This window comes from Coregonus lavaretus (assembly GCF_964263955.1).
Source record: "Coregonus lavaretus genome assembly, contig: HAP1_SCAFFOLD_435, whole genome shotgun sequence".
NCBI classification, from domain to species: Eukaryota; Metazoa; Chordata; class Actinopteri; order Salmoniformes; family Salmonidae; genus Coregonus; species Coregonus lavaretus.
The window spans coordinates 236,478-263,312 of NW_028163374.1; the positions used below are offsets into that span (position 1 = coordinate 236,478).

The window sequence follows — 26,835 nt, forward strand, 5'->3', positions numbered from 1 at the left end:
GAAACTTCTAATAACTAAATGCATATTTTCGATCATGCTCTTATGTCTTTTAAGACGGGAGGGAAAAACAACTCACAAAGCAGGGCCTTTCCTCCAATGACGTCCATTAGGAGAATGGTGAAGATGTTCCCTGGTAGGTTGGAGGCTGCAGTGACAAAGCCCTCCATGTACACTGCGAAAGGAAGCAGTCCAACACACACACACACAATTAGTCTTCAATAAATAAAAGTGCCACTAAAGTCCCATGAAATATACTTTTTTACTTGAATAACAAACTTAGCAAAATGTTAAAGATAGCACAATATTTCATCATTAAAGAGAAACTGGTGCCCACAGATTTAACATACATAGCTACTGTTTACACATAACCGATTTCTGAAGTCTGGCAGGAGTGAGCATTTTATTGAGAAGTGCATTGCTCCTGTGTTTGGTACACACCTGCCGTTTTGACTGGGTAGCAGCTTTGGTTGTCATGGCTTTGGAAGCGAGACACATTGGCACAAGGAGAGCCTCCATCCTCTGCTCTCTTGAAAAGCTCTGGGAACCACATCCACAGCCCATAGTACCTACACACACACACACACACACACAGAGAGAGAGGGATTAGGACACAGGATAACTACCCCCAGGTATAAACTGTCAATGTTTATGTATATTTATGTGTCAAAAGTCATCCGTACATGCAGTATGGATAACAAGGACAGCTGAAGACAGACATATTGTATTAAGGAGAGCTGAGACCCACCCAAATGAGATGCAGTAGAATATGACGACCAGACATACACTTCTAGAGGCCAACTCTCCAACAAACAGCTGTCTTATTGGTGTCAGGCCCTACAACACAAGCAACATTGATTTAAGTGAAAATAAACATGTTCTACATACAAGAAGCGTTGTTGTAAATTCACATACAGGGTTTGTATTTTACTTTGTGCTGAACCTCATGTGATAAAGAAAAACCTGAATCTAAAGGCTGTTGTAGAAACATTTTACTAGATAATCAACTCAAAAATATCTCTCAAGACATCAGAGCCTGTGAATTTAAGAATTTAGACTTTATTGCATTCAAAGCCTGAGCCTTTCTCCATGCAGAAAGAACTGGCTCTCCTTGGCTCAAAGATCTCCTTTTATACAAATACAAGAGCATAGTCATCCTTGCATAGCATACACAGTTGCTATCCTTAGGGTAATTGATTAACTTCTTCCATGGCCACGCCACCCTTATCTTTCAACGTCTAGATGTCACATGTTGTTTTTCTCCAAAAAGGCTATGTGAACTTTTCCATATGACCTCTTCCTCTTATCTCATTATATTGGTGGCAGACCCTTTCTCAAAAATAATACACATACATACATTAAGGCATGGTTACACACTGTATTGGCTATATTGCTTATTTAAACATACATCTGGATTATAGAATGTCAATCATGTTTACTATATTTTACTTTTGACATTTCCAAACATTTTGCCTTAACGATACATAATTTATTACTATATAATCCCCCCTTTGGGACTTTTAAGTCCCAACCAATAAAACAAAAGATACCATAAAATGAGTGTAAGCATGTGCATATACTTATTCTTAGCCTTGACATCTGTGGTTACATTTTATAAGAATATATATTCAGACCAATGTATCTTCCTCATTGTCTGACCCATCCTGATGAGGACCCAGAGCCCAGTCAGGTATTGGTTACAAGTCTTGAAGGTTTCCCTTTAAGCTAACCTCCAATTGTTGCTGTTGAGCTTTGTAACCATTGCTCCCCTTTTATTTTGTTATATTTCCAATATACGTGGTAGTATCCTAACACATCAAAATATATAAGAAATAAATGCAACTTTGTTTTAACCATAATATCTAGGACATGTTAAAAATAGTGTAAACATCTTTAGCTTACATAACCTTTTTACCCCATATCACAAGTATTATAACAATCAAAATAATCAATGTCAATATCTAACCCATTAATTGCAATGTCAACATCATTAGTTATTAACATATTAATAACTTATTCAAATCAATCAGTCACCTTATAATTCATAGTCATTATCAGATAAATTACCCAAACCAAATTTAGAATGACAATTCTTAGTTATTCACTTTGGTTCCATCATTCAAAGTTAAATCTCTCACCTTGGCACATATTGACACTAGCCGAATGTATATTTATATTATAATAATTCTAGCATTAACTTCCTCATAACGAGAATTACAACAGATCCGTACCCTAATGCATTGTCCAAATTACTATAAATTTAGTAGTGTATAATACCTCCTTAATCAACATACTACCTCAACTAACACTCCCTTCCTCTTCCGGCACTCAATCTTCTGGCGTCTTCATTATGTTCTTCATAGTTCATCTTGGATTACCCATAACAATGTCCCAATTCCAATGTCACACCTGAACCACCACACCTCCACCATCATCCTGTTTTGTCCATGTGCAACCCAGTATATTTGATGCTGGATTCAGGTCTCCTGGCAGGGGTGGTGTCAGACAGGAACATCTTCAACGCCTTTGTTGTTCTTCTTCAGCCGAGTAGAGGATTTTTGGTTTTTATTGAGGTTTACACCGTTCTGAGCCAATTGATCTCTGCAATGCATTACGACACCATCCGTTGTAACCTCAGGAAAGGACAGATCATAACAGTTCAGTTGAGTTAATTTCCAATCCAAAACATCCCTAGTAACATCGTCTACATGACAAATCATTATGTTTCACATTCTCCCTTGAATTCTTCCAAACTATATAACACAATTGTTTTATTGTAACATTCCTATATTTTTGCTCATACTCTATTTGACATTACTCTGGTGTTTCCCTTTCCTTGTTCCTATTCTAACAATTGCTTACACTTCTCTCTTCTAATACCACTTTCCCCTGGAAATCTAACACCAAATACTACATCAAATTGTTTATCTAAATCTTGGACTGTTCTCCTTATGTCTATGATTCACCTGTCTCTTTCTTTCATTACCTTAAGGTCACACTACCCCATGTGACTTCCCCATACTCTTTGTGCTGGTTTCTCACACACCAATACTATTTTAACCCTTGTATTTTAATAGTGATCCCTTCCTGTATTTTTAGTTATGGTTCCTGCCTGTGCAAGAATATACATTCTAATCCTGTCTATATCCCTTCTATGTCTTGTTCTTCTGCTCTTTATTATTATCAGTACTCCATTCCCCTTATTATCAGGTAACTAGTCAAGTACAGAGAAATCAATGATAAGGATATCTGGTGCATCTTGGAGGTCTGGAATCTCTCAATCATCAGTTCCCTCACTCTGGTACAATGGTTAAGATGATACCCGATACTCCCCTCTATCCGTACCATCGTCAGTATAACCTGGACAACGATATGTAGGTCACTTTTGTTGTTAACCTTCCCCCATCACTAGGATTTCCGGATCAGCCAAAGTCCCTCTCAATCTATCAACATCGGTCTGTGAAAAGTGTCCTTCTATCAGCCTTCTCACAGGAAAGCTCAGAGTTACTGCTGCAAAAACACAAGCACAGACACACACAAAAGACAACAATGCTACCCAATGGCTGAGGTTGGAACACTCCTATAGTGGGAAACATGAATCTTAGTATCTGTCTCCACCAGTTTTACCATCATTAAGGTAGCCAACAACACCTGGTACAGCTCTTTCTTCTGTAGTCTTTTGCCATCACATAGTCTCCAGGGCACAGAAAATACTCAGATTATCCTACTCAATTGGGCAGAGTTATCTTCACCCATGAAAATAAAATCTTAAGAACATTGTTATGTTAGGTGAGACACAGTATGCTACTCATGTCCTCTCATCCGTTAAAAGAAGCCTTGAGATTATGAAGCACACCCACTTACAGCTTGTTGTAGTCCACTTATCACATAGACAGACCACCTCTACACCATGCCTCCTATCACAAAAACAAAAATGATTTAACCTAACACAAAAAAAAATATTTAACCTATCACAAAAACAAAAATGATTTAACCTAACCCATAACACATTATTACTACTGCTCACATCCTTAATACACCCTGCATATTTCCCCCCTTGGACACATACATCACATCGTGATTCATGTGTACAAAAAACAAAACAAAACAATATTGCCTATCAAACCTAACATAATAACTAACCTTAAAATGACAACCCTTGAGCACATCTTTACTTAACTGTATTCCATAACACTATTCAAGGAATACTTCTCCTTCAGGACTAACTCTCACTTCCTCCTTGTCCTGTTTAGACTAATTTATATATAGGATTTTTCCAATTTGTAAACTTCTTCACAATTATCCTTATTTTATCTAACCCCTTAATTCAGCATGCCTCTAGAATTCATAGTGCGGGTGATCAGGTCACACTATAAAGCCAGGACAGATTTCAGAGGTCATTGAAATCATTCAATGAATTGTTTCATCCTATAGTATACTACTTCTAACAACCATCAAAACCTTTCATAAATGTTGTAATTCCTTAGTACAGCTCTTTTCAAAATAAATCACACATATTTACTTATCCCTCAGTAAATAAAACCCACATTACATGTGTATGCCCCTTTAAGATATTTCACTTCCATCCTGTCAAAAAACCCCAAATAGAAATAAAAATCCTATACAACTAACATTTCATACTAAGTAGTTTGTTTGTGGTTATTTGAACACCATATAGTAAAACAATAAACAAACAAAAATGGCCAGGCCTTATTTATTTTTGTAGCTCCCTATGACAACCTAAGAATAAAACTACTTAATTTTACTAACTAGTTCCACCTTAGCCTACAGACTTTTTTAACCTCCCAATAAAGAAATCCCCATGTTCCTGGAAGAGAAAGTATACATGTCGTTAACATATAATCATCAATCCAAAGATAGTAATTACACACAAAACATCATACATATCTCCCCATTCCTATCTCACCCCTAACACAATATTATAGGAGAATCCCATCAATCCTTAAAAGAAAACTCCCACTTAGAAGATACTATATATTAACCCATTTTATTAAGTTAACTACACCTTCCACTATAAACCTATAACCCCTTTTTAGTAATTTAAACGTCGCAAACTGTTGCATCGATGTTTTCTTTTTTCTTTTTACCTAAAATACAAACTTATTGTTTCATAATCCAAAACCCATAAAAAGATGTCTACTTAATCCATCAAGCCAACAGCAACAACTACCTCCCCAGGTTCAACGTACTATAAACAATTTATCGTTATCTGAAGTAATAAACATCATCATAACTCACTGCTGTTTACACAAACTATATAATGTCATAATAAAATGATCAATTATCAAATATCGTTCCTTATTCAACTATCGAGACATGTTCTTCATTATTTAATCGTCTCCACAAAGCAATACTACCTAATAACATATTCTCATTCTCCTAAATATAAATCAATAAAACATCCAATTCACCAATATGCAATTTCAATTACTATGTTATCCTATTCGACATAGATTGGTAGGACATCTTCCCTATAATGTTATCAACGAAACCAGTAATTCACATCAATACCATCAATGTAAAAGATTTGCTTTCTGTCCCCTACTGGATTCAAACCAGGGACCCTCTGCACACATTGACAACTTTCACCATAAAAGTACCGTTACCCGTCGCTCCACCAGTGCCACACAAAGCATCTACTTCCAGTTCATAGAGCAAATGACGTCACCCAACGAAAACCACACTAGCTTTCACCGCTAACTAGCTAGCAATCTCCTGCCGATTACATTCCACCTTCCACGACCTCCCACAAAACACACGATCCCCGTACACCTAACGTACCCCATAATGTCCATTATAACGCTCTCACGTTTCAGCAAGTTTAACATCCACAGAGAAAAAATGGAAATTCTTCAATTTTTCCTAGCAGACGAAATAAAACCACTTTCAAACAGCGTTCTGCATTTACCTCTATCATAGGGTTTAAAAACCCCACTTAACAACATTAACCATCCTAAATTGCCGTAGTAATGTCATATGTTTGGTTCAGTTGATCTATTACCATAAAAGACGTTCACTTCTCCATAAGTCGTAAACTATATCCTATTTCTCCTGTAATCAACTAAAATCATAGCCACACAATTAAACCCCCACTCCGCCATTATCAGAATGAATGAATCTATTAATATATCCTTTCTAAGTAAGCTACAAGTAATACCAAACACTTGCTGTAGTTTACCATCATATATTGAAATAATCAATTTATCACAATCCAATTTATCTATAGACATATTTCACCATTGTCACTCATTTAATCTAGCAAAACCTCATTCAATGACTACCACGCACTCTTCTCTCCATATCCGTTAACATTTTAGCAGATGCTCTTTTTCCAAGCGACTCACAATTAGTGGGCTCATACATTATTATACTTATACTAGCCCCCCTTGTGAATCGAACACCCTACCCTGACTTTGTAAGCACCGTTCTCTACCAACTGAGCTACAGAGGACCACAGATGAGCATATAGTGCCTTTTTCTGATAATGTTATAATTGTAGCCTATTGCATTACTTTAGTTTAAAATATGAGTTTGTTTATTCAACAAATCTAGAACCCACTATAGCATAATAGCCAAAGCTTCTTGCATCCCCCAATTCACGTAACTAAAATACATTATCATTCTAGAATTCAACTATTCGCATACATTACTGATGTCACGCAAACCATAGAATAAAGTAATAACAATTAGAATTTTGTCAAATGCATGTTTTCCATCCAACTATTCAAACTTTCTTTAAATAACTATTTCAGCTCGATACAGTCAAACAAGTATGACTCTCTTTTTACCGGAAACTAATTCATGGCATTAGTAAAATCTACTCACATCCTAACAATAACTAATAGTCCTGACTGTTCCTTCAATCTAAACAACCCACAACTGTAGCTAAACTTTACTTAGAAAACCTAGACTCTGTTCAGCGATGCAGAATCTATGCTTTATCGAAATGACAAGTTAATCCTCCTTTATTCCAATGATAATGGTCAGTAGTTTCAGTATCTGACACATACCACACTTTATCAGAAAATAGCTTTGAAGGACACAGATCTCACACGCTCAACGTAATCAACTTAGCAGTCAACAAGTCAAACCCCACATTCATTGATTTTGAAATAGATCTAACGACCTAACCAAATGAATTATATATCTGCTTCTGAAATAATAGATAGTTTATTATAATGCTTAATTCTACCACATGTCCTATGTACTCTCTCCCATTTCCACGTACATCTACGTGTTTGGGCAAATCAACACCTATAATTTTATCCAATCCCTCGTATTAAATCACACTCACATAAAATTCATTATATTCCATATATTCATATCTACCAAACCATTCATGTTTCTAATTATTCTTTATTGCCACAAATCAGTTAATCACCATCTAGTCTCAGCAGAACAAACAACAAATTACCCAAATCCTTTCCCTCAGTCATAGAATCCTCCTAGAATCATATATGCTGGTCACTATTCCCTGATCTTACAAAATTCTATGACAGGCATTGTTGTACGAAACTCCAAGATATAATTTACAAGAAAAGCTTATTATTTCAATGTATCTATAATTATCAAACACACCTCTATATCTCATCATTCAAACTTCAGAGTGCAACTAATTTACATCATTATACCACTCTTATTCCATATTTATACAATGTTGTTCTTAAACGCCCTTAATTACTTTGTATAACCTACAGGAATATTTTATTCTATCAAAGGGCCCAAATTTGGAATGTTAACCCTATCCTAGTTATTATTTTACTGTAGTCAATTTATCATAATACTGCATCACCTCTAAAGTTTCTAAATATAATGTCAGAAACATACCCTAACAGATTTATCAAAATACAATGCATAGACGTCATATGACCACACCAATAAACGTGACCTGTTCCTCCAACAGGATTTATTCTACCCCTCCTGGTAACGTGAATTTTCTACACTCAGTTGGTCAATGAATACCCACGCACCATTTATTCTTCTCTTTCCTAAGAGAGATTTTGCACACCCTTTCTCCATCAGACAGAAGCTTCAACCAACCTCAAATAGATTTCCCTTCCTTACAGAAAGGCTATCTACTTACAGGATTTAATATTATATTCTCACTCACACAGATGAGCAGACCTACTCTATATATAACACTTTATCAAAATTTGGAAGCCCTTGTAGCTATTTAACCCGTTCATCTACTCAGGATGACCTAACTTTTTTACCTGATAGACCCTACATAATATTGACATCATCACAACACAGGATGATTCACTACTTACCCGTACAGACCTCTAACAAAGAATTTATCATCAGAGCGGTATCCGTAAGTAATCTTGTCTGTTCAGGCCAATGGAATGCTAATCATAGCCCCAAAGCGGTATCCACAAGATTTCTATTTATAGCCCCCTAAGTATTACATACCTGGACTTCACTACTACGCTTTTCTAAGTGACCTGTCAATTCTGCCCTAATTCTTCTGTTACACTTCCTCAACACAGAAAAAGAAGCGGCATTACCCAGGATTTCTGCCTACCTATGCAGTCCTCAAGACGATTAACGTCTAAAGCGGTATCTGCAGGACTTAACCTGTTATTGTCTGATCGCTCAACCAGCCGTACAACCACCCGTGTCGAAATGACCCAGACATAGCAATCAGCAAGATGAATCAACTGAATCAAATGAATCAAATGATAGACCCTACATAATATTGACATCATCACAACACAGGATGATTCACTACTTACCCGTACAGACCTCTAACAAAGAATTTATCATCAGAGCGGTATCCGTAAGTAATCTTGTCTGTTCAGGCCAATGGAATGCTAATTATAGCCCTCCAAAGCGGTATCCACAAGATTTCTATTTATACTACGCTTTGCTAAGCGACCTGTCAATTCTGCCCTAATTTTTCTGTTACACTTCCTCAACACAGAAAAAGAAGCGGCATTACCCAGGATTTCTGCCTACCTATGCAGTCCTCAAGACGATTAACGTCTAAAGCGGTATCTGCAGGACTTAACCTGTTATTGTCTGATCGCTCAGCCAGCCGTACAACCACCCGTGTCGAAATGACCCAGACATAGCAATCAGCAAGATGAATCAACTGAATCAAATGAATCAAATCAATTGAACAGACGGTTCAGACAAACAACAGCGACATGTATTCTTAAATTCAAAAGCTCATAGTGTCTAACTTTCTGGTTCTTAAATTTGGAGAGACCTACTTGGTATTTCTTTAGATGTTGCCGAGCCCCGGATCGGACCACACAAACGTTATACTATTTTAGTAAGAACTTCTTACCTTTTTAAAAGCGGCCGCTTTTGTTTGTATGGTCCGTCCAAGCCGTTTCACAACTGCAAATACATACCGTCACTGATCCCTATCAAATCCTGTTCGTGACGCCAATTATGTTGTAGAAACATTTTACTAGATAATCAACTCAAAAATATCTCTCAAGACATCAGAGCCTGTGAATTTAAGAATTTAGACTTTATTGCATTCAAAGCCTGAGCCTTTCTCCATGCAGAAAGAACTGGCTCTCCTTGGCTCAAAGATCTCCTTTTATACAAATACAAGAGCATAGTCATCCTTGCATAGCATACACAGTTGCTATCCTTAGGGTAATTGATTAACTTCTTCCATGGCCACGCCACCCTTATCTTTCAACGTCTAGATGTCACATGTTGTTTTTCTCCAAAAAGGCTATGTGAACTTTTCCATATGACCTCTTCCTCTTATCTCATTATATTGGTGGCAGACCCTTTCTCAAAAATAATACACATACATACATTAAGGCATGGTTACACACTGTATTGGCTATATTGCTTATTTAAACATACATCTGGATTATAGAATGTCAATCATGTTTACTATATTTTACTTTTGACATTTCCAAACATTTTGCCTTAACGATACATAATTTATTACTATAAGGCCAACAGCATACATATATATATATATATATATATATATATATACAGTGGGGAAAAAAGTATTTAGTCAGCCACCAATTGTGCAAGTTCTCCCACTTAAAAAGATGAGAGAGGCCTGTAATTTTCATCATAGGTACACGTCAACTATGACAGACAAATTGAGAAAAACATTTCCAGAAAATCCCATTGTAGGATTTTTAATGAATTTATTTGCAAATTATGGTGGAAAATAAGTATTTGGTCACCTACAAACAAGCAAGATCTGGCTCTCACAGACCTGTAACTTCTTCTTTAAGAGGCTCCTCTGTCCTCCACTCGTTACCTGTATTAATGGCACCTGTTTGAACTTGTTATCAGTATAAAAGACACCTGTCCACAACCTCAAACAGTCACACTCCAAACTCCACTATGGCCAAGACCAAAGAGCTGTCAAAGGACACCAGAAACAAAATTGTAGACCTTCACCAGGCTGGGAAGACTGAATCTGCAATAGGTAAGCAGCTTGCTTTGAAGAAATCAACTGTGGGAGCAATTATTAGGAAATGGAAGACATACAAGACCACTGATAATCTCCCTCGATCTGGGGCTCCACGCAAGATCTCACCCCGTGGGGTCAAAATGATCACAAGAACGGTGAGCAAAAATCCCAGAACCACACGGGGGGAACTAGTGAATGACCTGCAGAGAGCTGGGACCAAAGTAACAAAGCCTACCATCAGTAACACACTACGCCGCCAGGGACTCAAATCCTGCAGTGCCAGACGTGTCCCCCTGCTTAAGCCAGTACATGTCCAGGCCCGTCTGAAGTTTGCTAGAGTGCATTTGGATGATCCAGAAGAGGATTGGGAGAATGTCATATGGTCAGATGAAACTTTTTGGTAAAAACTCAACTCGTCGTGTTTGGAGGACAAAGAATGCTGAGTTGCATCCAAAGAACACCATACCTACTGTGAAGCATGGGGGTGGAAACATCATGCTTTGGGGCTGTTTTTCTGCAAAGGGACCAGGACGACTGATCCGTGTAAAGGAAAGAATGAATGGGGCCATGTATCGTGAGATTTTGAGTGAAAACCTCCTTCCATCAGCAAGGGCATTGAAGATGAAACGTGGCTGGGTCTTTCAGCATGACAATGATCCCAAACACACCGCCCGGGCAACGAAGGAGTGGCTTCGTAAGAAGCATTTCAAGGTCCTGGAGTGGCCTAGCCAGTCTCCAGATCTCAACCCCATAGAAAATCTTTGGAGGGAGTTGAAAGTCTGTGTTGCCCAGCGACAGCCCCAAAACATCACTGCTCTAGAGGAGATCTGCATGGAGGAATGGGCCAAAATACCAGCAACAGTGTGTGAAAACCTTGTGAAGACTTAAAGAAAACATTTGACCTGTGTCATTGCCAACAAAGGGTATATAACAAACTATTGAGAAACTTTTGTTATTGACCAAATACTTATTTTCCACCATAATTTGCAAATAAATTCATTAAAAATCCTACAATGTGATTTTCTGGATTTTTTTTCTCATTTTGTCGGTCATTGTTGAGGTGTACCTATGATGAAAATGACAGGCCTCTCTCATCTTTTTAAGTGCGAGAACTTGCACAATTGGTGGCTGACTAAATACTTTTTTTCCCCACTGTATGTATGTATGTATGTATGTATGTATGTATGTATGTATGTATGTATTTATGTATATATATATATATATATATATATATATATATATATATAGGGGATCTGAGATGCAGCATTAAGTACAGTACAACATTTCCTTCAGCAAATCCATTAGTTCTGAAGCTGTTATATCCCATCGGAGGGCGCTTCAGTCTTGAAAAAAAAAAAAACACGAGTGTGTGTGCGCCTATTTGTGTATGTGCCTGTCTCCTATGTCTGTGAGCACGTGTACATGTATGCATGGTGTTACCTGTTTGAGGAGGTTGACAAAGCGTTGAGTGTGTGTTCCACCTCTCATAGTCTCCCTCTCTTTCTTCTCAGAAGGGGCATGCAGCCCACAAATCTGTCAACGATACACAACACACCATATTTAACATGACATCAAGTGAAAAGTAGTAGCATCATTAACACATCTAATTCTACTAATCAAGGCCATGATGGAAGACTATGATTAGTAGAATCAAGTATGTTTACTGCTTGGCTGGAGCAAAAGCCTTCAACCACACTGAAACGTGAAGGGTAAGGGCTCTATTCAATCCGTATCACGGAAGTTCAGTGTGATTTAAATTGAAAGGCAATGTTTCCGCGTTAGCGGAGACTGCATTCATCGGAAACACTGCATATATCGGCTCAATTGGAAATGACCTTTACATTTCTATCGCGCAATCTGTAGCACCTCAGCGATACAGATTGAATAGAGTCCCAAGATTGATCACCTCTGGTATATGAGCTAATACAGTATGTGCAGTTACTTGAGGCCAAAACATAAAGGGATTTGAAAAGATGATATCAACAGAATTGTGCAGCTTTTAGTACAGGGATATGGGGAGCTAAAACATATGTGAGACAAAAATATACTGTGTGTCTGTCTAACTTGCAAGTGTGATTTTGCCATTTGGGGCCATTACTGTGAAGAGGGACTGATGAGAAAGATCATGAGTGCCAACTGTTTTGAGCCCCAACTTTTTAGCTAAGAAATATATACAGTGAGGGAAAAAAGTATTTGATGCCCTGCTGATTTTGTACGTTTGCCCACTGACAAAGAAATGATCAGTCTATAATTTTAATGGTAGGTTTATTTGAACAGTGAGAGACAGAATAACAACAACAAAATGCAGAAAAACGCATGAGAACTGGGTGAAAGTGTTGGTTGTGGTCAGATGAGACCAAAATTGAGCTCTTTGGCATCAACTCAACTCGCCGTGTTTGGAGGAGGAATGCTGCCTATGACCCCAAGAACACCATCCCCACCGTCAAACATGGAGGTGGAAACATTATGCTTTGGGGGTGTTTTTCTGCTAAGGGGACAGGACAACTTCACCGCATCAAAGGGATGATGGACGGGGCCATGTACCGTCAAATCTTGGGTGAGAACCTCCTTCCTCAGCCAGGGCATTGAAAATGGGTCGTGGATGGGTATTCCAGCATGACAATGACCCAAAACACACGGCCAAGGCAACAAAGGAGTGGCTCAAGAAGAAGCACATTAAGGTTCTGGAGTGGCCTAGCCAGTCTCCAGACCTTAATCACATAGAAAATCTGTGGAGGGAGCTGAAGGTTTGAGTTGCCAAACGTCAGCCTCGAAACCTTAATGACTTGGAGAAGATCTGCAAAGAGGAGTGGGACAAAATCCCTCCTGAGATGTGTGCAAACCTGGTGGCCAACTACAAGAAACGTCTGACCTCTGTGATTGCCAACAAGGGTTTTGCCACCAAGTACTAAGTCATGTTTTGCAGAGGGGTCAAATACTTATTTCCTTAATTAAAATGCAAATCAATTGATAACATTTTTGACATGCGTTTTTCTGGATTTTGTTGTCGTTATTCTGTCTCTCAGTGTTCAAATAAACCTACCATAAAAATTATAGACTGATCATTTCTTTGTCAGTGGGCAAACGTACAAAATCAGCAGGGGATCAAATACTTTTTTCCCCTCACTGTATATCATTGAGTTAATAAAGCAGCATACAAACATGGTCTCTTTTTAGCTTTCTTGAGTAAGGCAGCTCCAAAATGCAGGCGTTTCAGCCTAGCTCAGTGCTTTCTGTGGTGGTGGGGCAGCCAGCGGAAAATACGGAGCATAGGAGTTGGTAATGTTCTATAGTTGTGCCTTGATTGGCTCAGTGTTCTGTCACTCATGGGGACACTACGTCACCGCCAAATCTAAGGGTAGAGCTCGAAAATGCAATCCCTTGGGTGCTGCCATAGAGTTACATTAGAAGTGCCCATCCAAGAAGGCTCAAGGTCATTGGCCACAAATAACATGACATCAAATCTACAGTAGCTTTGACTGGACTGATCATTTTTTTACATTTTACATTTTAGTCATTTAGCAGACGCTCTTCTCCAGAGCGACTTACAGGAGCAATTAGGGTTAAGTGCCTTGCTCAAGGGCACATTTACGTCATTTAGCAGACGCTCTAGTCCAGAGCGACTCACAAATTGATGCATTCACCCTATAGCCAGTGGGATAACCACTTTACAATTTTTTTTGGGGGGGACAGTCAACGTCATACTTTCAAAATCTTAGCAAGCAGTCGTCATCATGAATCAAGTCGACAATCTACTGGCAAATATTTTTTTATCCTTGTCATATAAAGATAAATAATTAAGAGAAATTATAGATAAAACGTATCGGTGCTCATTTCCAAGTTGGAAATTGCAAATTCAACAATGAGTGGTTTGGACGGAATCAGTGGCTAACTGCAAGCATTGCAAATTAATCACTAGCCTGCTATTCAGTGTAGTGGGTGTGTGGTCCCAAGTCTGGGTTTAAAAGGTCTCTTTTCCAAGCTAAAAATGATAAACATTCAACATTGGCCATGCTGTCAATCCAGCATGATTTCGGCCGCGCTCAAACCAAAATTAACTCGGAACTGGGAAATCTGATTTCAGTGAGTTCAAGACAACTGGGAACTCAGGGAAAAATGTAATCATTTAATATTGTAAGAGCTTTCATTGTCTGCTTATATACCCCCTTTATTTATTCTACGGTTCTGACTTGGTGTAGAGGGAAAATACTGTAAGAACGGCCCATGTTTGAATTCTGTCGCTGTACATTTCAAAAGTGCTGAACAAATTGTTATATTGACTACATCCGTCCTAGCTCGCTCATTAATGTCTTAATCGAAATTACGGATTGCCTCTTATCCGCTCGTCGTCCCCTTATGCCATAGTTTGTACATCTCAATTGTCAGTAGAAACCACATTTGCTTATGCAAGTCAGCCATATCAGCTATGTTTTTAAAAAGGCAGTAAATGAGGCTGAATAAACTGTTTCGCTGCCAGACAAGGCTCCGCTGATAGCCAGGTGTAGCAGTGGTAAGTTGTTGGGACTTCTGTTGGGACAGCTTTATGTAGGCCCTAACAGTTTGTGGGCACCGTTTGTCACCGTTATAGTGCAATTAATGTATTGTTTAGGGTGGTGTTGTGCATTGCAGCAAAAAAAGTTTTGGGGTTTGCCTCACCAAGATTTACATGTTAGAATCGCCACTGCCCATGAGCCACATGACACCCCTTGTCTAACTGGTCCCTCCAAGATATGTATATTGAGCAGGGTCCACAATATGAAGCATACCTAATCCTATACTGATATGTGATACAAAATCATGTATTTGAACCCAGGTCTGGTTGTATATCCGTTGCACGACCGGAGTGTGTACGGGGCCTGAAAGCTTCGAATGGACTGATGAGATCATGACATAGGAATGAACAGTGTCACGTGATCGATGACTTTGTCCATTCATATAGTAATTGGTTTTTACAGACCATCAATGTTAACAAATGAATGAAGTACTATGTAAGGGGAAGTTCAGGATTTTATAACTTGATGTTAGATGGTTCCTATCCCCTGAAAGTAGTCTATGACATGTGCAAGGAGAAACTGTAATCCATGGTTTCTTTAAACAGCCACTAGAAACTTCTGCTATCTTTAGCCAGCGCTAGCTAACAATCAATGGAAATGATAGGGGCAATCATGCAATGTTAAAGAAAAGAGTCAAATCAACGCAATATTTGGTTTGACGTTACTCAAAGGTGATTTGGCAATTCTTTAAAAAACATTAGACGATTGCCCCTATCACTTCCATTGATTGTTAGCTAGTGGTGTGTCTTCCTATTTAAAAGCACCTACAGTGCATTCGGAAAGTATTCAGACCCCTTGACTTTTACATTTAGATTTTAGTCATTTAGCAGACGCTCTTATCCAGAGCGACTTACAGTTAGTGAGTTTATACATTTTCATACTTTTGCCACATTGTTATGTTACAGCCTTATTCTAAAATGGATTAAATTGTTTTGTTTTTCTCCTCATTAATCTACACACAATACCCCATAATGACAAAGCGAAATCAGGTAAAAATAATAAAAATAATGAAATATCACATTTACATAAGCATTCAGACCTTTTACTCAGTACTTTGTTGAAGCACCTTTGGGAGCGATTACAGCAGGGGTGTCAAACATACGGCCCGCGGGCCGGATCCGGCCCGCAAACGGGTTTAATCCGGCCCGCGAGATGATTTCAAAAAAAAAAATTAAATTTTTTTTTTTTTTTTTTTTTTTTTTTTTGGGGGTATAAAAATGCGCTGCTATTTTTCAATAAAATAAACTGCTGTTCCAATTGCGTCCACTGGATGGCGCAATAGCAATTGTGTTAAGCAAGCAAACTGTTTATACCGGGGCAGAGCAAGTAGGTCAAGCACGTGCAGCCAATGAGCTACTTTGTTTTGCCCGCAATATTTATTACGGCTTCTACTTTTAACATTATGTGCTTTGGCACCCTCATTGCCCCAATATGTCTCTGTCAAAAAAGAGAAAAGTGGACGCAGAGTGCAGAGTGTTCCAAAAAAAATGGTCATCCTATTTAATCACGGAATTGAATGGGAAAGCTGTATGTTTGGTGTGTTCAGAGCATGTTGCAGTGCTGAAAGAATATAACCTTCGTCGCCTCTATGTGAGTCTTCATGCCGACAAATATGACAACTTTCAAGGACAGCGGAGATGAGAGAAGGTGAATGAACTGTTGGCGGGTCTGAAGAAACAGCAGTCTGTGTTTACTCACAGCCGAGACATCAGTGACGCTGCAGTGAAAGCTAGCTACCTCATTGCTAATGAAATCGCAGTGGCTTCAAAACCATTTAGTGAGGGTGAATTTGTAAAAACATGCATGATGAAGGCAGCGGAGATTGTGTGCCCTGAAAAGCGGCAGGCTTTTGCAAATATCAGCCTGACAAGAAACACAGTTGCAGACAGGATTTCCGATCTTTCAGTGGATTTGGACAGCCAGTTGAAGCAAAAAGTAAAGTCATTTATTGCGTTTTCGGTTGCAATTGATGAAAGCACGGACATTACAGATGTTGCACAACTGGCCATTTTTTCATCCGCGGAGTTGATGACACATTGACCGTCACCGAGGAGTTCGTGGAGTTGGTGCCGATGACAGATACAACGACAGCAGCTGATATTTTTACCGCACTCGTCGGCGCGCTGGACAGGGTCGGAGTGAACTGGTCCCGCGCTGTCAGCCTGGCTACAGATGGTGCGCCCTCAATGATCGGGAAAAAAGCAGGCATTGTGACAAAGTTCAGAGAGAAAGTGCAATCTGCAAATGGAGGACGTGATTTTTTGACTTTTCACTGTATTTTGCACCAGGAGGCTTTGTGTTGCAAGTCATTAAAGATGGATAACGTCATGAAGGTGGTCATCCAAACTGTTCATTTCATCCGATCCAGAAGCCTGAATCACCGTCAGTTTGACAGCATTCTCAGAGAGAAAGACCACATCTATGGCCTGCCATACCACACTGAGGTAAGATGGTTAAGCCGAGGTGCTGTGCTGAGGCGTTTCTTTGATTTACGAGAGGAAATTGAACAGTTCATGGAAGAAAAGGGCAAACCAGTGTTAGAATTTCATTCCGCAGAATGGATGCCGGACCTTACATTTATGGTGGATGTTACAGAGCACCTGAATAACTTGAACAAACAGCTGCAAGGGCGCAACAAAGTTGTCACGCAGTATTATGACAGCATACGTTCTTTCAAGTTGAAGCTGTCATTGTGGGAGACGCAACTTGCCGGTGGTGATGCAGCTCACTTCCCCTGTCTGAAAAATGTGTGCGCGACCCAACATGTGGCAGACATGAAGCGGTTCAAAGATAAAATAACTGGACTGTTACGGGAGTTTGAGCAACGCTTTCAGATTTATGTTTATATGTTTTTATGTTGATGTGCTATTGTTTTTAATTGATTTTATTTTATTTGTATATTTAACCTATTCTTGACTCTGTGGTTGTTGCACTTGTTTGGGGAACAGGATTTCATTATTTGTATCTACATTTCTGCCTGAGAAATGACACCCTGATATAGTTCTGTGATCTGTGAAACAGTTCTGTTAATCACTGAGGCATTGTGTGTTTGTGTGTTCTTTTTCTTTAGAATTTTCAAATAAACTTGAGGTGTTTTATGATCAATAGTGATGTTGTGCTTGTACTATTTTGGACACACTGTCCTCAGGCTCCAGCTTTATGTTGTATGTTGATCATATTAAAACAAAGAAAACAATCTGAAGTTGCTGTTTTGAAGTTATATATACCATGATTTTTCCGGTCCGGCCCACTTGGGAATAGATTTTCCTCCATGTGGCCCCTGAGCTAAAATGAGTTTGACACCCCTGGATTACAGCCTTGAGTCTTCATGGGTATGACACTATGATAGGAGAATTTGTAGTGACTAAAATATTCCACCATGTCACTATGTAACGGTGTGAAATGTATTAAGAATAATAAGATAATAATGTGTGTGCATAGGACAAGTAAAGATTATGACATTGTGTTACTATTTAGCATATGAGTAGGATTTAGGCCAAACAACAAAGGAGCAGGAGAACTGTCGACAGTCAACTTACAACTGTGAAACCAAGATAAGGAAATAGGCCTCCCAATTTAGGGCGGGAAGACACCGTTAGGCTTGGAGGAGATTATGAAACATGTTGCAGAATATGATAATGATATATATGTGTACAGTGGAAAAATACAGCCTGCCTAAAGCGGGGTGGGATTTTTACTCTGGTGTGTGTGTATAAAAGATGGACTCTGAACTTGAGAGGGCAGAGCGCTCTCAATGAATAAAGACTGACCATTGCAGTAAGAAATCTTTGTTTAATTTATTTAAAACTAGAGATTTATACCTCTGGGAATTATTCAAAGATTTAAGAAGTGTTTAACTTCAACCATTAAGATAACAAAATTATTGTGACACACTACAAGCTTGGTACACCTGTATTTGGGGAGCGTCGCTGCACAGCTATTTTCAGGTCTCCCAAGAGATGTTCGATCGGGTTCAAGTCTGGGCTCTGGCCAGAGCCCGCTCCTGCGTTGTCTTGGCTGTGTGCGTCGGGTCGATGTCCTGTTGGAAGTTGAACCTTCGCCCCAGTCTGAGGTCCTGAGCGCTCTGGAGCAGGTTTTCATCAAGGATCTCTCTGTACTCTTCTCCGTTCATCTTTCCCTCGATCCTGACTAGTCTCCCAGTCCCTGCCGTTGAAAAACATCCCCACAGAATGATGCTGCCATCACCATGATTCACCGTAGGGATGGTGCCAGGTTTCCTCCAGACGTGACGCTTGGTATTCAGGCCAAATAGTTAAATCTTGGTTTCATTAGACCAGAGAATCTTGTTTCTCATGGTCTGAGAGTCTTTAGGTGCCTTTTGGCAAACTCCAAGTGGGCTGTCATGTGCCTTTTACTGAGGAGTGGCTTCCGTCTGGCAACTACCATAAAGGCCTGATTGGTGGAGTGCTGCTGAGATGGTTGTCCTTCTGGAAGGTTCTCCCATCTCCACAGAGGAACTATGGAGCTCTGTCAGAGTGACCATCGGGTTCTTGGTCACATACCTGACCAAGGCCCTTCTCCCCCGATTGCTCAGTTTGGCCGGGCGGCCAGCTCTATGAAGAGTCTTGGTGGTTCCAAACTTCTTCCATTTAAGAATGATGGAGGCCACTGTGTTCTTGGGGACCTTCAATGCTGCAGAAATTTTTTGGTACCCTTCCTCAGATCTATGCCTCGACACAATCCTGTCTCGGAGCTCTACGGACAATTCCTTCGACCTCATGGCTTGGCTTTTGCTCTGACATGCACTGTCAACAGTGGGACCTTATATAGACAGGCGTGTGCCTTTCCAAATCATGTCCAGTCAACTGCATTTACCACAGGTGGACTCCAATCAAGTTGTAGAAACATCAAGGATAATCAACGGAAACAGGACGCACCTGAGCTCAATTTCGAGTCTCATAGCAAATGAGGGAAAAACTAGTTTTTTTCCATTTTAGAATAAGGCTGTAACGTAACAAAATGTGTAAAAAGTCAAGGGGTCTGAATACTTTCCGAAGGCACTGTACGTTTTGAATTAGTTTTGGCTTAAGAGTTTATGTAAATTCCATCCACATGCAGTCAGTTTAATTCTAAACCTTTTCGATAAAAAACAATTTAGTAGTCATCTGCTTCTCGACAATAGAAATCCCTGACCCCTTTTCACACTTTTTACAGTGTCCACTGAAGCCACAGATATTGAAGGGATTAACAGGTCTATTGCAAAAACCGCAACTACTACTTCCACTGTCACTTTGGATCCTGACATTGGAGCAGCCGCATTAGTCTTCCTTGTTTCTTTAGTAACCAACATCATTTTGAGTCTCCCCACTAATGTCTATGTCCTCTGATAGTGAGGGGAGGGGAAGGTTTGGTGGCCTCAGACTTCTTCGTTCTCAACCTCGTTGTGTCTGAAATCTTTGTCTGCTTGTGCATTGCCTAAGCCTATCTGGACCAACATGTTCTAGGTGTTCTTCGACATACTACTGCATTTTTCCTAGTTTTCATGTTCACTGGCCAGCCCGTGTTCCAATCCTATATCGGTGTGGAGTGCTACCTGGCGGTGGTCCGCTCTGTGGTCTTCCTGAAGTACAAACACCTGAGATATAAGATAGCATGTTCAGGGTTGGCCTGCTTGACCTTTGCTGATAGGAGTGATACAGTAGAATTTATCTTAAGTAGTTCCCTGGTCTGGTTCTCTATGAAGTTGTTCTGCTGTTTGACAGTTCTGATTGCTCTGAAACCTACTGGGCAGCGGGAGGGGGACAGGGAGAGAGAAGGGACAAAGAACATGAAGATGAGGGTCTTCAGGATCATTTTGATTATTCTAGTCACAATGCTGATTAACTATCTTCCGATGATAGTGGTAATAGTTATGCAAGATTACTTAGAATTCACACAGGGGATTCTTGCCAGGGCCATTAGTTTGTCCATTGTAGTTGTGACTGGGTTTGTGCAGCCCCTCCTATAACTCCTTAGGGATGGGAAACTCCCATGTATCAAGAGTCCTTGAGGGAAAGGTTTCATGACCTGTACTATTCATGTTACAGTAACATAGTACATTTATCTGGGTTTGTATAGAATATGAAGGTCCACAATTTTGGATGTAATAAAGTAGAATATTTTAGTTTATATTTGATGATTTGTAAGTGTGATGAATCACTTCTAATTACTGAAACTTGTTTAGCAAGTATCAAAAAATAATAGGTTATCAATAAATGAGTAGTCCAGCATTATTTTCAACATTTACAACACTTATAAGCATCGTAGGCATTTGTAACTATTATAACCATTTACAAACCATTTATCAAGCATTTACAAGCATTAACAGCTTATTTAATGGAAGTTATTAGTAAGTCACTTTAATAACTCTAAATTGATACCTTTATGTTTAGATTGTAATCTTTATACTCAATAAATGTGCCTGCTGAACTCCACTTTTGAATTAATTTTGTATGAAATAATATGCCATTTTATGTAAGTATTTCTTTAAAAAGTAAAACATTTTAACAAAACCAATATCTGATATATTAAAGTTTGTTATACCTGGAGATTTATGGGATGGTATACATTGGGGTTCACAAACCTTTTGCTTCATAACCCTCTAATTGACGTGTTCTTTTGACTGACAAACCCCCGATAAGGGTTGAGCTGTGACGCAAAGCAACACATGGTTCCCCCCGACCAAAAGGTTCTTACATTTACATACATTTTAGTCATTTAGCAGACGCTCTTATCCAGAGCGACTTACAGTTAGTGAGTGCATACATTATTATTAATAATCTTAAGGCCCCCAGAACAAAAGGGCCGGTTCTGAGCAGTGAAAAAACATACTCAGACCAAAATATAATAAAACAATAACATTCAAAACATCTAACTCTTGTGACTAATGTTAAGGAATTTACTAATAATTCAATGATGTGTATCTATGGGCAAAAAAATGTCAATCGGATGAACCGGCGACCTATCTGCACCACTGCCCCGACCCACTGGGTCCCGACCCACAGTTTGGGAACTCCTGCACTAAGGTACATACTGGGAATGTCTTGAGACTGCCTCTGTGGTTTATTGCCAAACATCCTGCAGAAGACATGTAGGGCTTCTGTCTCACGGCCAGCCTGGCAAAGAAAGAGAAGTGTGTTTAATGATGAAACAAACCAAATTACGGATATTATTTTGTAAACTAACTTGTTGAACTTGGTTGGACTTGTATACAAGGCTAAGGGTCCTATTGGATTATTCAGAAACACTTATCGGAGCTATACTGTACGGCCTATTGTTACACAAAAAGGTGGTCTTTAAAGAAAGCATTTTGGATTTTAAAGATCGGTGGCCTGTAAGCACTGGTGTACCTCCATGAGGAACCGGGGGCTTTCGGGCATGGCCAGACTGAAGATGAGTGCCGATGTGAGGCTGGGGACAGAGCACAGCACCACAAACAGCCTCCAGCTCTGGAAGTCCAGCCCACCCAGAGAAAAGCCAACCCAGGTCCGGGGAATGATCAGCCACGCCAGGCCTGTAGGCAAACACACACCCAGACGCTTACCAAATGTTCATTAGCATCACATATTGTGACTTTCAATAAATACATTTGCATTGGAGCAAAAGTGTGTGGCTAGAATATTTGTCAATGTATTTCCATTACGTACACGTCTCACGAATGATTGACACTTAAAACAGAAAAATTATATTATTGGACATGGGCCTATATTTTATGGTTTTAATGAGCATGTGCACCTAAACATTGCCTACAGACACATGCAACAGTAATCATCTCTACCTCCCTCAAACATTTGATACGAGGACAAGCATCATCTGACTGTGACAGAAGACAATGTGTATTAATGGCGTCCACTGCACACCTGCTGCCAGGATATTCCCTGCCATCCAGAAGGTGGCCAGAGCACTTATCATGGCCCCTCTCTTCAGCCTGGGCTGAAACTCTGAAAAGTAGGAGAAGATGACTGGGATTGAACCTCCCACCCTGGAAAAGGCAAACGGAAAAGACTTGTTAGAATCCACTACACACTTAAAGAGTCCTACACAGTAGATTTCCAAAGTGTTAACTGAGCAGAGTCTAGGTATTTCAATGACAACTGCCTGTTGGCGAGGGTGAGAGGGAAACATATGACTAGCCTATGCCCTGGAAAGACGTTCCGGTGAAAGTTGAAATTCATCCTTTAAAAATGAAGAGAGCAGATGCAGCTTTGAGTGTTTGTGAAATTATTCACTTTGCATTTCCGTGTTTGTGTCTTTGTGGATGTGTGCGTGTGTGTGTTTGCGTGTACCATCTTCATTAGGTCCAAACAGAGGGGTATGTAACAAAGTGCTTACCCTACACCGCTGATGAACCGTAGTAGAAGGAAGAGCCAGAACCTCGGGGCGAAGCTGGCCAGCGCCCCAAACACTCCGTTCACTGTCAGGGAAATCACCAAGACCTTCTGGCGCCCCCTCTGGTCAGCCAGGTAACCCCACATGTACCCACCTATCATCATTCCTATGGGAACAAAGTGCAAAACAGAGCATAGAAAATTCAGACGCCTCATTTAGAAAAGGTTCTTATGCACAGATTTCTTACGAACAACGTTGTTATTCATAAACCTTGAACTTGACGTGAAATGTGGTTTTACATGTGATTGATGAATGACTTGGTTGTTAACCACATGAGCCTTCTCACACTAATAGAACCCAGATTAAGTCTGTCCTTACATATCAGTACTACAGCAGCATCTGTAATCAAGTGAACTGATATTTAGGCCTTTTTTAAATGTGATGACTGAATTGTTTAGTTGACATTATATCAACTATTTACCCATATAAGCTATTCCTTACCGAGGAAAATGTTGGCCGTCAGTAACCCCATGTCTGAGGAGCTGAGATGGAGGTCACAGCGGGCCGTGGGCAGCAGAAAGGAAACACACAGGATCTCCACCGCGTCACTGGCGTTGGCCCATCCACACACCACCAACAGGAGCCCATGGAACAAACCAAAACCTAAAAGGTGGGGCGCAGAGACCAGACACTAGACAGGAATACTGTTTATTTTCTAATGAGAATATGGTGTGATGTGATCTGGGGAAGGGTATCAAAAACAATTATGTAGCATTGAAGGTCCCCAAGAACACAGTGGCCTCCATCATTATTAAATGGAAGAAGTTTGGAACCACCAAGACTCTTCCTAGAGCTGGCCTCCAGGCCAAACTGAGCAATCGGGGGAGAAGGGCCTTGGTCAGGGAGGTGACCAAGAACCCGATGGTCACTCTGACAGAGCTCCTCTGTGGAGATGGGAGAACCTTCCAGAAGGACAACCATCTCTGCAGCACTCCACCAATCAGACCTTTATGGTAGAGTGGCCAGACAGAAGCCATCCTCAGTAAAAGGCACAGACAGCCCGCTTGGAGTTTGCCAAAAGGCACCTAAAGGACTCTCAGACCATGAGAAACAAGATTATCTGGTCTGATGAAACCAAGATTGAACTCTTTGGCTTGAAAGCCAAGCGTCACGTCTGGAGGAAACCTGGCACCATCCCTACGGTGAAGCATGGTGGTGGCAACATCATGCTGTGGGGATGTTTTTCAGCGGCAGGGACTGGGAGACTAGTCAGGATCGAGGGAAAGATGAACGGAGCAAAGTACAGAGAGATCCTTGATGAAAACCTGCTCCAGAGCGCTGAGGACCTCAGACTGGGGCGAAGGTTCACCTTCCAACAGGACAACGACCCTAAGCACACAGCCACGACAACGCAGGAATGCCTTCGGGACAAGTCTCTGACTGTCCTTGAGTGGCCCGGCCAGAGCCCGGACTTGAACCCGATCGAAAATCTCTGGAGAGACCAGAAAATAGCTGTGCAGCGATGCGCCCCATCCAACCTGACAGAGCTTGAGGATCTGCAGAGAAGAATGGAAGAAACTCCCCAAATACAGGGGTGCCAAGCTTGTAGCGTCATCGCTGCCAAAGGTGCTTCAACAAAGTACTGAGTAAAGGGTCTGAATACACATGTAAAATGTGATATTTACGTTTTTTATGAGGTATTGTGTGTAGATTGATGAGGGTGAAAAAAACAATTTAATCAATTTTAGAATAAGGCTGTAATTGAACAAAATGTGGAAAAAGGCAAGGGATCTGAATACTTTCCAAATGCACTGTACCACAAACCCCAGAGGTGCCTTATTGCTATTATAAACTGGTTACCATGGTAATTAGAGCAGTAAAAAGTTATTATTATTATTATTATTATTATTATTATTATAATAATAGGCATTCGGCGCTCAAACCACCCAGTTTATAATAATGAATACACCTCGTGTTACACATCAAACACAAAATACCAGTAAAGTCTACCTGCTTCTTCAACAGCTTCCTCATATGTTAGTTTTCTTTGTCTACGTCCATGAACATCATTTGCATTATCTCCACTACTCCTCTCAAAAAGAACTTCACCTGAAATGTTAATAAAAACAACAGACAATTTACAAAGCCATTTAAAATGCATGAGCATTAATTACTAAAAACATCTCATGGAAAACACAAGTCTGATAATGCAGTTACACCTACTACATATTGCATTTGACATCAGGACTACATTTGTATACTAGTAAAGACTAGACGTTGGACTAGTTTACGGATAGGGTGGGTGCATGACATTTCAAAGTCCACCAGGTGGAGTTTACGCATGTACCTTCATCTGAGTCAAGGCTAGCTAGCTCCGGGTGGCTGGTGAGAAGTGGCGGTCGTGCTGCATCATCTCCGGACGCCTCTATATGGATTTGTCGAGACATAGCCGGCTGTTTCAGCAAGCTAAAACTCCAGTACGACTTCTTGTTTTGTCGAGACTACATGTCAGTGGATACTTCTTGATGCATAGTAACTGTATTACCAGAGAACCACATATTTATCCACACACAGTTATGGAGTGAAGCGCAAGATTATCCATTATATTGATTAGATACTCTAGTTGCCGCTCTAAAAAATGAAAAGAAATGTCTTCAAAAAAGAAAGGCAGTCGGAGGGGGAGGCAAGATCAGATGGGACCATTCTAGCCAATGAGAGGGCTATACGTTCATGAACTAGCCAATGAGAGGGCTATACGTTCATGAACTAGCCAATGAGAGGGCTATACGTTCATGAACAACAAGCACAACTCCGATATGAGGTGTTTTTTCTCAAGGTTGCCGGGTTGTCACGTGTCCTACTTATATCAGTACACTCATAACAACCTAAGCATTACAAAACTTCGATTCTATCAAATAAGCCACATGTAGCAAATAAATCATTCAATTTTTTCGACACTCTCATTGACATCCATACAAAAACTCCTCGCTTGATAAGCGAAAAAAACGAAAAACGCCACCTGCCGGAGTAGACAGATTTTGGCCTATATTATCCCTCTTGCTTCGCCTCTTCTTCTCTGAGTGAACTGAACCTACTTCCTGTTTTAAGAAATGGATGAGCTGTTAGCCTTCTTCTTCGGTGGGGTTTAACGGCGTTGGCATCCAATATAATGTTGCATTACCGCCATCAACTGGAGTACAAATCCATTATACTTTGTGACACAAAATGGGAAAAGGGAGAGAAAAAAATGTTGCCTGCCAACTAACCCTACACTCATTAAAAACCCACCACCCAATTGCACTAATTTAACCCAATCTGATCCTACACCAGGCTGACGTCCTGGAAGGACGGGACACTACCATTCAACACCCCATGTAACTCTTCTGCAGTAAGATCTCGCAATCCCAAGTACTTCTCTGCCTCTGCCACCACAACACCTATTTTCTATGATTTCCATTCCATTCCTGGGGTACAGTTGATAACCATGGCAATGAATGCTAAAAAGCCAACCTTACATTTCTTTTCGTGGGCCTA

At 40.1% G+C, this 26,835-nt stretch overlaps 1 long non-coding RNA gene and 1 pseudogene across 2 annotated transcripts in view; both read right to left on the minus strand.

Moving 5' to 3' along the window:
- The window catches only part of LOC311118200 (synaptic vesicle glycoprotein 2B-like), a 29,040-nt pseudogene extending 3,386 nt beyond the window's left edge, over positions 1 to 25,654 (minus strand). Inside the window, exons 1-11 of the transcript in view lie at positions 25,649 to 25,654; positions 25,312 to 25,410; positions 23,803 to 23,964; positions 23,305 to 23,467; positions 22,833 to 22,954; positions 22,323 to 22,486; positions 22,007 to 22,088; positions 11,861 to 11,953; positions 746 to 834; positions 439 to 566; positions 77 to 172 (exon numbers count right to left, since the gene is read on the minus strand). The product of the transcript in view is annotated as a synaptic vesicle glycoprotein 2B-like (transcript). The remainder of the gene's footprint in view (positions 1 to 76; positions 173 to 438; positions 567 to 745; positions 835 to 11,860; positions 11,954 to 22,006; positions 22,089 to 22,322; positions 22,487 to 22,832; positions 22,955 to 23,304; positions 23,468 to 23,802; positions 23,965 to 25,311; positions 25,411 to 25,648) is intronic.
- On the minus strand, positions 1,027 to 4,964 carry LOC311118193. Its single transcript, XR_014611771.1, has 2 exons — positions 3,966 to 4,964; positions 1,027 to 3,914 (listed from the first exon to the last, which is right to left on the minus strand). It is a non-coding gene; the product is annotated as an uncharacterized lncRNA (long non-coding RNA).
- Positions 25,655 to 26,835: the final 1,181 nt, after the last annotated feature.